The sequence below is a fragment of the Macrobrachium rosenbergii genome, chromosome 36, assembly GCF_040412425.1.
Source record: "Macrobrachium rosenbergii isolate ZJJX-2024 chromosome 36, ASM4041242v1, whole genome shotgun sequence".
Lineage (NCBI taxonomy): Eukaryota > Metazoa > Arthropoda > Malacostraca > Decapoda > Palaemonidae > Macrobrachium > Macrobrachium rosenbergii.
Window position 1 is genome coordinate 16,069,577 of NC_089776.1, and position 13,025 is coordinate 16,082,601.

The following is a 13,025-nucleotide window of genomic DNA, read 5'->3' on the forward strand; positions in this document are numbered from 1 at the left end:
GAAGGGGAAAAATGCTGTGGATCATTCTCATACTAATGGGGAAGTACTGGGTGTTCCAAAAGAAGGTCATGATACCCAGCAGTTATTACAGGATTGGGATGATGAGGAAGAGGAGGCACCTGGTTCCAGTAATGCTACGAATGGCAGAGTCGAAGTCTCTGGATCTATGGAGGATGATTCTGATGATGGATACAGTGATGATGATGGTTACCCTCCCCCACAGCCCAATCATGAGCGCATGCCCATGCCTAAAGCTGCTGAGATAAATTCTGCATTTGATGCTCTGCTTGCAACAACACCAAACATTGTTAATTCTAATTCCAGTCAGACTTCAAAGTACATAAGTAATGATTCTGACAGTGACTGTAGTGACTGGGAAAAATATTACGACAAGAATTCTGACTCTGATGATGAGGAAAATTCACCAGGAGAAAGTAATGATCAGGGCACTTGTGAAGAAGGTTTTGAAAAGAGCAATGGTGTGAAGAGTGAAAAGGAGGAAGAAGAGGAGGAAGAAGAGAAGGAAGATCTTTCTAAGTCAGAGACACAAGCAGAATCAGAGGTTGTTAGTGAAGCCAAGGAAGAACCTTTGGAGGTGATGTCTAAGTCCGAGAGCTCATCACCTCTCAGGATGGAAGAGGAATCAAGTTCAAAATCAACATCAAGTGATTCAGTGGAGAGTAAATCTTTCACTTGTGAAGAGACAGATAAGGATGAAGTGAAAGAAACAGATAAGGATGAGGTGAAACAAGATACAGTTAAACATGCACAAGCTGTAAGCCAGAAATCTTCTGCTGACATTTATGAATATGTAGATGAGACATGTGAATCACCACATGAGCCATACGAGCCACCCAAGAAACCATATGAATCTTTACAGAAGTATAGACTTCTTCAGGAGACTTACAAATCTCCACATGATTCCTCTAGGTTATCTTACCATGATGACCATAGGTCAGCAAAGGATAACTATATGTCTTCTAGAGGTGAAGCACCTGAAGATAGTACATGGAAAGCAGAGGATTCTGGTAGTGAACATGAAAGTAATCATCCACAGAGTTCTGGCAAAGAATGTTCGAAAGAGGATACTTCAGAAGTGCCGGATTCTTCTGAGCAGTTACCAGATTATGAATCAGAAGAGGAAGATGTTGCTAGTCAAGAAACTGGAAGTTACACAAAAGATTATGGGTTTGAGGAGGGAGGAGAGCTGGATATTGCTACTACTGAGGAAGTTAAAGATGATTCTCACTGTGAAAGAACAAGAGATCCTTATGAATTGGAAGTTCATAGTGGAAGTTTTGAGTCTGGTAAAAGTTACAAACCACAGAAAAGCAGCACAGAGCAACTGGAACAAGGCAGTGCTTACAACCAAGAAAGTTCAGGTGGAAGTGACCAGCAGGGTGGAAGTATAATGCTTGAAGAATGTAAGGCAAGTAAAGATAGCAATATCGAAAGTGACGTAGGGAGTAAGTTGTGGAAAGCTGGTGAACCACTTTCATCAAAACACCACCAGAGTCATGAAACTGATGTGAGCAAGAGTTATGAATCTCCTGGTGACCTTTATGTATATGAGTCAGAGGAACAGCATAAGTTTGGCAAATATAAGAGTTCAAAAAGCTATGAATCTTCACATAGTAGTGTTCACAAAGAAGAAAAGGCATATGAAGCTTATGATGAACAGCAGCTTGAAGACACTGGGAAGCCGCTTGAATCGTATGCTGTTCACAAGGCTTACAGATCACTCCATTCTTCCTCTGGTGGCAGTCATTTGCCACACGGTTATTGTGATTCAGATTTGAGACATACTGAAGAACTTGGTGATAAGCAGAGGTATGGTGGTGAAGGTGGTAATGCACATAAAAATGAATTGTACTCTAGAGATATAACTCAAAAGTCCACACCCCTGAAAAAGCCCCTTGAACATGACAAAGGTGCTGTGGGGTCTTCCAAAGACATTGAGGAATTTATGAAAGATACAGATCAACTCACACAAAATATTGATAAACTCACAGAAAATATCGATGCCAAATGTGCACCCACTGCCTTAATTCGAGACAGAGTACGTAAAAGTTTTAGTGAAGATTATGAGGCACAGGCTGAAGAAGTGGAAGATATGCCACAAGTTTTAAATCTAAGTACCCAGGACCGTAACGTGGTACATGAAAAAGGGGCTGAGAAGGTTAATCCAGAAGGTAGTGCCTTGTATAGTAAGTTGGGGGTGTCCTCAGAAAAAGTGTATCATTCTAAGTCTGGGGATCATGCTGTGATGTCAGGTTCAGGAACATCATACATGCTGGTTGCGGTTGATGCCCATGGAAACACAGTACCTACTGCGTCTACTTCATCTCTGAGTGAGGGTAACAGCAATTTGATGGCTGTGGAGGCTACTTTAGAAGATGGAGCAACAAGAACCCTGTACATAGATCCTACTCAGTTAGGTCCAAATGTAGATCTTAATAACCTTATGCTTCATATTGATACTAGTGGTCAAGAGCATGTAATTATCCCTTCGTCATCTTCATCCTCCATGGAGGTAAGTGGCCAGGAGGTCTCAGCTTATGAACCCCAATGGCAGCGTGTTAGTGATGTTCCTTCCAGTGATATTCAGACCCACAGACGAAATCCGCCAGAAGCCTCTGGAGCTTCATTAAGTCACCGAAGTGAGGGAAAAAGTTACCACCAGGTTAGTTATCCTGGTAACTATAGTGAAAGATATTCCTCTAGCAGAGATAATGATGATCATTTGTGAAATTAACAACAAGATTGCACACAGGTGAATTTGCACTTATACGAGTTTTGTAAATTTGTCGTCATACAATTTGTATACAAAATTTAAGGTTTGGCTTTTTGTATATGTTAGAAGTGATTAATTTTTTTTTTTTTTTTTATAGATTTCATCCCTGGAAAGTCAATTTTCAGAAGTTTTTTTACAATCTAAATATATTTTAGGCATGCCACCATAATTGTACTCTTTGAAAATTTATGGATTCAAAGTTACATTGCACTTATTAATTTTTCATTCTGTTTGTAATTACTCATGGAAAGGTCAGTTTTCTCTCTCGTGTAGACATTTTTGTCAATGTATAATAGTTTTTTGTAATACATGTATGAATGATTTGAAGAGCTTTTGTTTTTTCAACATGAGGTGGATGAGTAAGAGTGAATGAGCATCATAGAATTGTGCAAGGCTGTAAGTTTGCATCTCATCTCTTAGAGTAGGTAGATAAAAGTATTTTGAAAAATGAACATTTTGCCCAAGTATCCAGGTATTTGAAAGTATGTACAACAACAGTCGTTGGTTAAGAGCCAGTTTATATTTTATATTTTGATAAGAGGGTTCTTCCAGAATTAGACCCTTTCTGCACTATATCAGCACCCAAATGATCCAGGTTTGGTGCCTGGTTTGATGTCTACTCCATGCAGGCTGATAGTTGAACACACAACTATTGTAACTTTGTGTAATAAAATATGAGTGCAGAAGGAATTAGTACTGTACAGTACAGTATTTCAGTTCACAGTGAAGGTATTTCCACAAATCTTCAGAGCGGATGGTTGTTGTATAACCATCACACAGGTAGTTTTTTCTAATTTTGTGGCCCTGTCACCTCATGTAATGTTTTCAACAAACTGGATGACAAAGGTTATTCACGAGGAATAATTTTTCAAATATGCATGTATCTGTATATGATAAATGGATTAGTAAGTCATTACAGTGGAAGTTTTATCTGGAAACATATCTTGCTGTGTTGTAGAGCAATTCAAGGAATGTAGCATGATATCACAAGGTGCACTGCCCTTACATTTGCTTGGGGTTAATACAAAAATAAGAGAATGGCCAGGAGTTTGCAAATCAAAAGTGGAGTGCAAGCCACAGTAGTGCACTAAAGAAAAAGGTACTTGTATTTTTTACCAGTAATGTTACACCTCCTATTGCAGTACAATACTGTAGAGTAATATTGTGTTTTTGGATGAAAATTGGGGATGAATGTAGAGTTAATTACGTACTAAATACTTGAGCTTATCCTTTTGAGTAGGGGATTAAAAACTGTGATAGTTCTAACCGAAGAGGCTTAAGGGTGGGGACATTGTTTTGTGCTGGGATTTTACCAAGAAATCTATCTGAAGAGGTGGAAGTGAGGGACTTGTGTCATTGTAGGATGTTACTAAGAATTCTGTATTTGTTTGGAGATAAATTTTATGAGATTGAAATTTATTAAATTATGTACAGCCTATTATATCATCAGCAGAAAATGTAATTGCTGATTGTGCTAGTAGAGGCTTATGTAATGTTTATATTGTTTAGTTGACAGTATGGTATAGGTGGTGGTGTGCAATATGAGAGCAAAGCTTTTAATTAACTTAATCATTTTTTATCCTTTCTTTTATCTTAGGCAGAAATGGAATGAGAAAGGTTTTTATTTTGTAGAGTAGAAACTGATGGTAAATTTCTATTTTTATATATCAGTATATCAAAATGCTTATATCATTTGAAAGGTCTGTTTGTATGTATTTTGATATGGGGGCATTCCGTTCAGTACATTAAATCTTGCTATTGGGTAGCCTAATTTAATGTTATTCAGCCAGCATGCTGAAATCAAAACAAAAATCCGAGACAAGTGATGATATTACTGGTAGGTTAGAAGGTAGTGTATTGCAGACTGTTATTTTTTCAGCGATAGTACAGTATGTTGTCACATATCTTTCCATAAGTATGTAGTGTCACTGGTAGAATGTCCCTGTAGTGATGTTGCTAATTGGTTCAGATGTGGAATATCAATAGATATTGAAGAATATAAAATTAAAACACATTCATGAAATGTTTAACATTGATCTAATACTTAACATTATTTGATTTTGGGTCAAGGATTGTTTTGTTTAGCCACTCATCTCTTAGAGGCTTTGAATTAATAGCATTTGTATTATCTGTTATTCTCCTGACCTCTGTAGAAATGTGATGGAAAGTATTTTGTGGGTGAGCAGCTGTACAATGAGTGCTTTTCACAATATCTCCAATTGAAAGTTAGATAAGAAGTCATTAAGTAGGATGTCAAGTATAGAACTTCTCAGAGAGCCTGCATATTTTCATATCTTTAAGTGAGGTTGGTGTGTGAAGAGTGCGGAAGGGTTGCCTAAGGCAGGGATGTGAATAATAGCTAGATTTAGGTTTGAATGAATGCATAAAACAAATCTTTGTCCAATATTTTCTATTTATTGAAACATTGTCTTTATTGAAGAAATTTATCCACAAGAATAATGCCAAGTGGTCGTGCAAAGCTCAAATTATAATAATTTGTCAAATTCCAAAGTTATTTATTTTATGAGGGATCTCACAAGTGCCACGTCTTATTGCAATTGTGGCCAGAAGTTTATAAAATGATTGTTTTTGAGATATGAAAGAGGACAATGTTCTTCATTCTTTTATATAAAAAATTACTAGTATTTAAGCACCCTGTTAGAGCAGACAAACATTGATGGGATAGCTGCTTGAACTAGCAAATTGACCTTTAACAATAGGTGAGGCTTTCCCACCAGATTTCTCCTATGAGACAGTGCTGATGCGAATGTTTATGAGTGTTCTGTCAACCACGTTTCTTTCGTTTAATATTTTTCTTTGCTAATCTTTAGGTCAGTATGGTGTCTGTCTGAATTTATTCATTTCAGTTATTTTCATGCCAAGTAAGGACACCCCTTTAACCTAAAGTTTGTCATTCAGTATTTTGGCCTTATAGTGGCTAGCAGATGATGGAAGAAATAAAGTCAATTATCAAAGCTTAGATACAATTGTTATAAAGAAATTCATTATGAAAAGAAGCAGTGTCCAGTCAAAACAAGTTTGGTAAATTTCTTACTTCTACATTGTGTAATTTGTTACTAGGGTTGCAAAAAAAAAAAAGTTTTTCATTTTGCTTTTTTTTTTTTTTTTTTTTTTAGATTTTTTTTTCTTCATTGCATCCAATTTCTCCATTTTTGAAGACCTTACTTATAGTTACTATAAACTTATGATGTTATTTAAGACTCACACTTTCCTTCTAGATCAGAAGAATTAGAGGAATCATTGATTTTTATATAAGTAACTTACCAAATAATTACATAGCCATAGTTTCTACTTTATGTGGCAGCTCAAAATTCGAAATTCCTGGTAGTGCTCTTGTTTTGGGTGTAGGTATGTGGCCTGCTCACTTTCGGGGAAGAATAGGTACAACATAGCTAAAGAGCTCAATTTGTTTCTGCCGGTTAATTGAACACCAGTTATTAGCAGCTCTTGTTTCATTTTTCGTCGGATGGTTGAAGATCGTCTTTGGTGAAATACTCTTTGCTTTTGGTAGCGCAGCTATCTAGTTTAGTTAGAATTTTGGATACTTCTTCGATTGTGACTTATTCAATTGGAATTTTGACCATTATGTTGGACTCTAGTTTGTCTAGCATTAGGTACTGCAGCAAAGGCTTCAAAACTAGACACGTCTGCAAAATATGACTCTCATACCATTTGTTGTACTTGTAGGGAACAAATTTGTTCCCCAGAATTGAATTGGGACAAATATAAAGCCTGGGAGAAGGGTAAATGGAAGGCTTTACAGACACACTTAGACAAATTGCAACGTGACCGAATTAGAAAAGCTACAGCTAGGGCCGAAGCAAAGGCTTCCGCTAGTGTAGGTCATTCTTCAAGGGACGATATTGATGTTATGCCTATCCCTTCAACACCTGTGACAGCTTTTTCTTCCATTTCCAGTCCTCCAGCTTTTCCTGTCACTCCTGTACCTAGCTCTCATTCTGCTGAACCCAATGCCATTGCCAGCTTAGAAGCACGGGTGGATAAAAAATTTAATTTACTTATTAATACTGTTTCCCAGATTGGGAACTCTGTGAAGGTCTTAATGGACAAATTTAATAGTGTAATGTCGAGTGAAGTGTCAGTGGAGGGGTCGGCTGTTTGTCCCACCAATGCTCCTAGACCAGGGTCCTTGCTAAACTCCCTTTGCAAACATGGGAGGAAGCAAACCGGCAGTCCAAGGGAGGTCGGTGGGGTTTGCCCACGAGCAGTCGTCACCTCACCTGAGCCTGTTGTCTGCCAATCCCAAGCTGCGGAAGAACGCCGTTGGAAAGGTGTTCAAATGGATACCCATACCCTTTCTTCAAGTGGTTCAGGTTCTCCCGCATTTAAGAAACGCAGTGACCGTTTTGCCCATGTACCTAGGCCACTGGAAAGGCTGGGCACTTCAGTGGATTCAGATTTGCCCCCGTCTCGTAAGCAAGCTGTAGAGAGAGAACGCAACCCTCTACCTTCTTGTAGTTTTTGGGAGTTGCCAACAAGAGATTCTCGCTCCCTTTCAGGTGCAAAAGTGCGTTCTGTCCCAAAACGAGTGTGTGCCAGTCCAGCTCATGGGCATCAAGAGTACGAGCACCCAGTGTACGTTAGTGGTGTGCGTAAGCGCCAACTCGTAGATCGTTCGGCATCCGAGCTTTCGTCTCTAGAGCGCCCAATGTCCGAGCGCCCATCATTGTCCGAGCGCCCATCATCGTCCAAGTGCCCATCGCAAGAGCACGCAGCTCTCGCCTTGCCTGTTCGTGACCTCCCAGATTCCAAGTTAGAAGAACCCGTGTTTGACTGCTCAGAGTGGGAACGTCAGATCACCGAGCACCTATCCTTGGGTCGCCAAGTGTTCGTGGACAATGCAGTCGCTTCCAAGGAGTCAGTGTCTGCTTCAACAGCGGGTGGGCGCCCGTCATCTGTGCGCCCAGTCGCTGGGGGTGCCTCTCTCATAGTCCACCCCACTTCTAATTTCTTCGTGACCCCATGAGGAGAATTTCCAGTTTTGGACGCCGCAAGAGAATTTCCTTCTGTTTCTGAGGATCCCTCATTGGCGCCTCTTCAACTCCAGCTTGATAAAGTGTTGAGCCTTCTTGAGAAGCCAACTCCAGTAGTGGAAGACCCCATGGAACCCCCAGGATCACCTGTTTTGTCCGTCGAGGAACTTGCAGAGGAGGAGCAACCTACCTCTCATTACTCGGCACTGCTCAGGTTTTTCCTGGTCTGCTACCCGTTCTTCTCTCCAGTCGTCCCATTATCACCGGGTTCGGCCTACTTGATGCGACAACCACCAGGTACCGCCAGACTGCAGCGTATGGTGTTGTCTTCGTCGTCGAAGAAAGCTTTCGGCCGCATGGATGCCTGGCTAGCAGAGAAGAGGAAAGTCAGGAAGGCGGTTTTCTGTGCGCCTCCCTCTCGTTTGATAAGGCAGAAGTATCTGTCTTATGCAGCTGGAGAAGCTCCGTCCTCGGGAGTTTTTGCCTCCTCTCAAGGGGACTTCTCCAGTATCATAGATGCTTCTCGTCACTCTGCTTTGCACTGACCTGTGGAAGCTGTGGGGAAAGCCGTTGATAGACCTGTTTGCTATGTCAAGGAACAATCGTCTTCTTTGTATTGCTCCCTGGCGCCAGACCCATAAGCATGGGCAACAGATGCCATGTTGCAGGACTGGTCGAACCTCGACCTTTATGCCTTCCCTCCCTTCAGCATGGTGAGGGAAGTGTTGAGGAAGTTCAATACACACAACAACATGTCAGTGACCTTAGTCGCTCCCTTTTGGCCACACAAGGAGTGGTTCTCCGATCTGTTGAGCCTTTTGACAGACTTCCCAAGGCTACTTCCTCAGAGGAGAAGTCTTCTCAGACAGCCACACTTCCTCTGATACCATCAAGGGTTATCCACTCTTGCTCTGACAGGCTTCAGACTGTCAGGGAGCTTGTCAGAGTGAAAGGAAGGCTGCAGAGGCTATTGCTAAGTGGAGGGGACAATCTTCCTCTGCAGTCTACCAATCCAAGTGGGCAGTTTTTAGGAAGTGGTGCCAAGAGCGAAATATTTCCTCTTCTCAAACATCTGTAGCCCAAATCACAGATTTTCTTCTATATCTTAGAACATCAAAAGGACTCACAACATCTACCATCAAGGGTTACAGAGCGATGTTGAGTTCAGTATTCAAACATATAGGAGTAGACATGTCTTCAAACCAGGACATCAGTGATTTAATCAAACATCTGAATACTAGTGAGCAAATTAAACCCACAGGAGTCGCTTGGAACTTGGATGTGGTCCTCAACTGGCTGTCAGGACCACCGTTTGAACTTTTAGATTCGTTGTCACTTCAGAATCTTACAAAGAAGACATTACTCTTGGTGGCATTTGATGCAGCCAAGAGAGCCAGCAAGCTTCATGCCATTGATAAAAGGATAGATTTCTCACAAGGCAGTGAGGTATACTCACTAATTTTAGCCAAAAATGAGGATCCGGCTAACCTTTGGCCTCACTCCTTTTCTATCAAGAGTCTCTCAGAAGTACTAGGCCCATCCAATCAAGAGAAAGTCTTCTGTCCTGTAAGAGCTTTGAGAGTATACCTTGAGAGAACTAAAAACTTCAGAGGATCGGCCCCTAATCTTTGGTGTTCTGTAAAAAAACCCCAGCCGTCCTTTGTCCAAGAATGCACTATCATTCTTTTTAAGATCCGTGATTTCAGAAGCACATTTGGGAGTTCAAGATGATTTACTACCCTTGTGCAAAGTAAAGGCTCATGAAATAAGAGTCGTGGCGACGTCTTTGGTTTTCAAATGTAACCTGTCTCTTCAATTTAGTAAACTACATTTTGGAGGTGCAAGTCAGTGTTTGCCATGTTTTACTTACGGGACATTGAAATATGAAAAATGAAGTACTTTAGGTCCGTTCTTCGCAGCTGGCATGGTATTGGCGGATGAAAGATAGGAGGAACACCTTCTTTTTCCTCTGTCCACTCTCCTTGAATAAGGATAGTTGTACTTCTTGGGAAGTCTGGCGGACACAGAGTCGTGAGTGTCACCAATCTGTATTTTATGGTTTTGGCTAAAATTTTGTGTGGTGTAGGTTAATTTTATCTGGTCTTTGTTGTTTTATTGTACTGCCCCCAGGGCAAGGGCAGATCCACATTATGTTGCAAAGCACCCACTCAAGTAGAGGCGACCCTTGGCTCTACTGCCACGCCGCTACAGGTCGAGAGGAGCCATGACCAGAGGCAGTACCTGTCTGCTGTTGCTCCCTCACCAGGTAAGGTTACAACAAGCATTTCAAGATGCTAGCTAATTTGCTATCCCAAATTATCCTCCATATCGAGTAGCTTTTGGGTAGTATATTTTCATTCATCCCACCTCCACTCAGTGTGGGATTCAGCTATGTAATTATTTGGAAAGTTACTTATATAAAAATGACATTTTTATAATAAAGTTTTATATATACTTACCAAATAATTACATGATCGGAGCATGCCCTCCCCCCCTCTCATGGACATAGAGCATAAATGAATTGAGCTCTTTAGCTACGTTGCACCTATTCTTCCCGATAGTGGGTGGGGCAGCATACTTACACCCAAAACAAAAGAGCGCTACCGTGAATTTCAAATTTTGAGCTGCTGCGTAAAGTAGAAACTATAGCTATATAATTATTTGATAAGTATATATAAAACTATTTTTTTATATAAAAATTTCATATTTTCTTGCTATCTATTTTAATATGATTTTTCTGTTCTTTTATTGCTGCTTATATATATTGAGGTAGAACAATTTTCTTTTGCGGGATTGGCTAAGTATAGCCCGAGCGGTTACACTAAACTACAACCAACCCTAACAAAACATCACAGGGACAATAATTATTGCGTTCTTTTATTGTCATTCTCAGGGCAAAACATTTGGCTACCTACCATAGGCTACCGTAGCTTACTGGTAGTCTACCATAGGCCATAGCCTACGATTTATTGGTTTTCATCAAAGGAAACCCTTATACTGCCAACAAAAATATGGCATGCAGTAGCCATGCACATATAGGCAAGTTCTTTTGTTCACTTACCAGGAAAAAACTTCATAATATTTACCAACATTAGTAATCAAAACAAATAAAAAGATAATAAAATTTAAATGCAATTGTCATTGCCAAGTAAACGCTGATCACTGTCCTATTTTTTCGTTGGTTGATATGTCTAGTCTTCATTTTCACATATAGCATGCCTTATATATTCATCTATCACAGAATCAAAACCATATACAGTATAATAAACATGGCATATTTTTAAACAATTAGTAAAGCCCACATTTTTAGTAGATGTACACAGAATATTACTAGGATTATGATATCTTTCACCATATCATGTATCACCTCTTACAGTGAGCACAGTAACCTTCCACTCACTCTCCAAGCACAACAACTGCCCACTGCCATGCTATGCACATTTACTTTGGTTCTGGAACAGAGCTTATTGATATGAGTATGATACAAGTTTCAGTTGAACATGTTTGATACTGAACACATGGTGTACCATACATACTTTTAAGGAACTGTTGCCAATCATACAGTTTTCATACCTCTAAATCTGATATATGTATGATAAAAATTTCAGTTGAACATGTTTGATACTTAACATGTATATGCCTTGTATCATACATACTTTTAAGGAACTGCTTCTAATCATACAGTTTTCATACCTCTCTTCCTGTTCAAATGCATTGAAATTGAAGTAATTGACCCCAGTACCTCATGGTTTCAAGATATGATTGAAAAATAACAGTAAAACTTGTTTGGTAGTTGAAAATTTCAATGTTCAAATGTGAAATATTGAAATTCTAATGATATAAATGTAGTTATGTACCCAAAACACTCATAATCTCAAGTGGGTGATGGTTGGGATACCATTAGTTTACCTTACTTTCCCTAGTTTTTATTTTGCACCAGTGATAAATTGCCTTGTTACTCAAGTTCAAGACATACACAGTTAGGCATTTTTTATTGTTTATGAAGCAACAGAATATGAATAAATATTTAAATAGAAAAAAAAATTTTTGGCCAGCTTTTTCAGGCTTTTTTTTTTTCATGAAAAAATTTTTCTCCCAAAAAAACCAGCTTTTATTTTTGGGTTGAAAACCTATATGTTACCCATAGTCTGCTAGGATTATTATTCATTCATTATAAAGTCACTGTACCTCTATGAAAATTTGCTTTTGTTATTTAAGCTGTTATTTGGGATGAATGTTACTGTTAAGTATAGTTATATCTGATTCTTACTTACTGATAAAGATGACTGTAACTTTGCAGTCAGCATTTAAAATAAAGAAGATTGCTTGGCTGACCTGGAGGGCTGTCTAGTTCACCTGTTCTCCATCAGGTGTGTCTCAGATGCCACTGTTCTGTGTGGTGTTCCTTGTGCATTCACTAGTTTGGTTGTTGTCTGTATTTCACAGGTTTGTGATTTTTTTTTTTTTTTATACCCCTACACACTCCTCACCACCTCCACCAAGACCCTAGCCTACAACCTCAGCTCTGCCTTCTGCTCTCTTTTTGGTTCAGGAAAATCATATTCTGAAGTTAGAGCAGGATGTGAAGCTTGTTCTTAAATCTGTTAAGAGTTTGGCTGAATTTATTTTTGGTAACCAGTCCATGTCCCCCATAGCATGTGCTCGTTTTCACATTCCCCTTTGAAAGGAAAGATGTCAGTGGCTTTGCCTGTCTATTTCCTGAGCTGAGGACTGCCCTTAATAGTTGGAAGTCCACTGGTAGGGAAGGAGGTCAGTTCTCAGGGTAAGGTTGTTTAGGGCCCTCTGACATCTCCCTCTCTATTGTCTCGGTCTGTATGGCATTTGGCTTGGTCACCAAAGGATCCTTTTGAATTGCACATCTTCACACCAGTTATCATTGTTGCCTTCTTCCATCTGAAACAGGAGTGAGGTTAGATTAACTTTAGCACCTGTCAAGTGCATAAGGTGCCTTTATTGAATGCCTTTACTTGTCTTGCTAACTTTACATGGTTGCGTAAGGGGCCTCAAGCAATTCTGGCACCTTATCAGCACTTTATCAGTCTTCTGTTCAAGACAGAATTTTTTTCCTGTTTGAAGCTCTGAAAAGGCGAGCTCTTGATACCAGCAAGGTTCCATAGTGTGACACTGAGGCTGAAAATTGATCCAAGTCTGGTTTCCATGTAATTGAAGTTTTGTCCTCAGCTAAGGTTTCACTT

The 13,025-nt window shown here is 39.7% G+C and overlaps 1 protein-coding gene across 3 annotated transcripts in view; it reads left to right on the forward strand.

Annotated features, from left to right (window-relative positions):
- Nucleotides 1-13,025, forward strand: part of LOC136856667 (serine-rich adhesin for platelets-like) — a 138,358-nt gene that overhangs the window by 61,881 nt on the left and 63,452 nt on the right. The window lies entirely within an intron of this gene.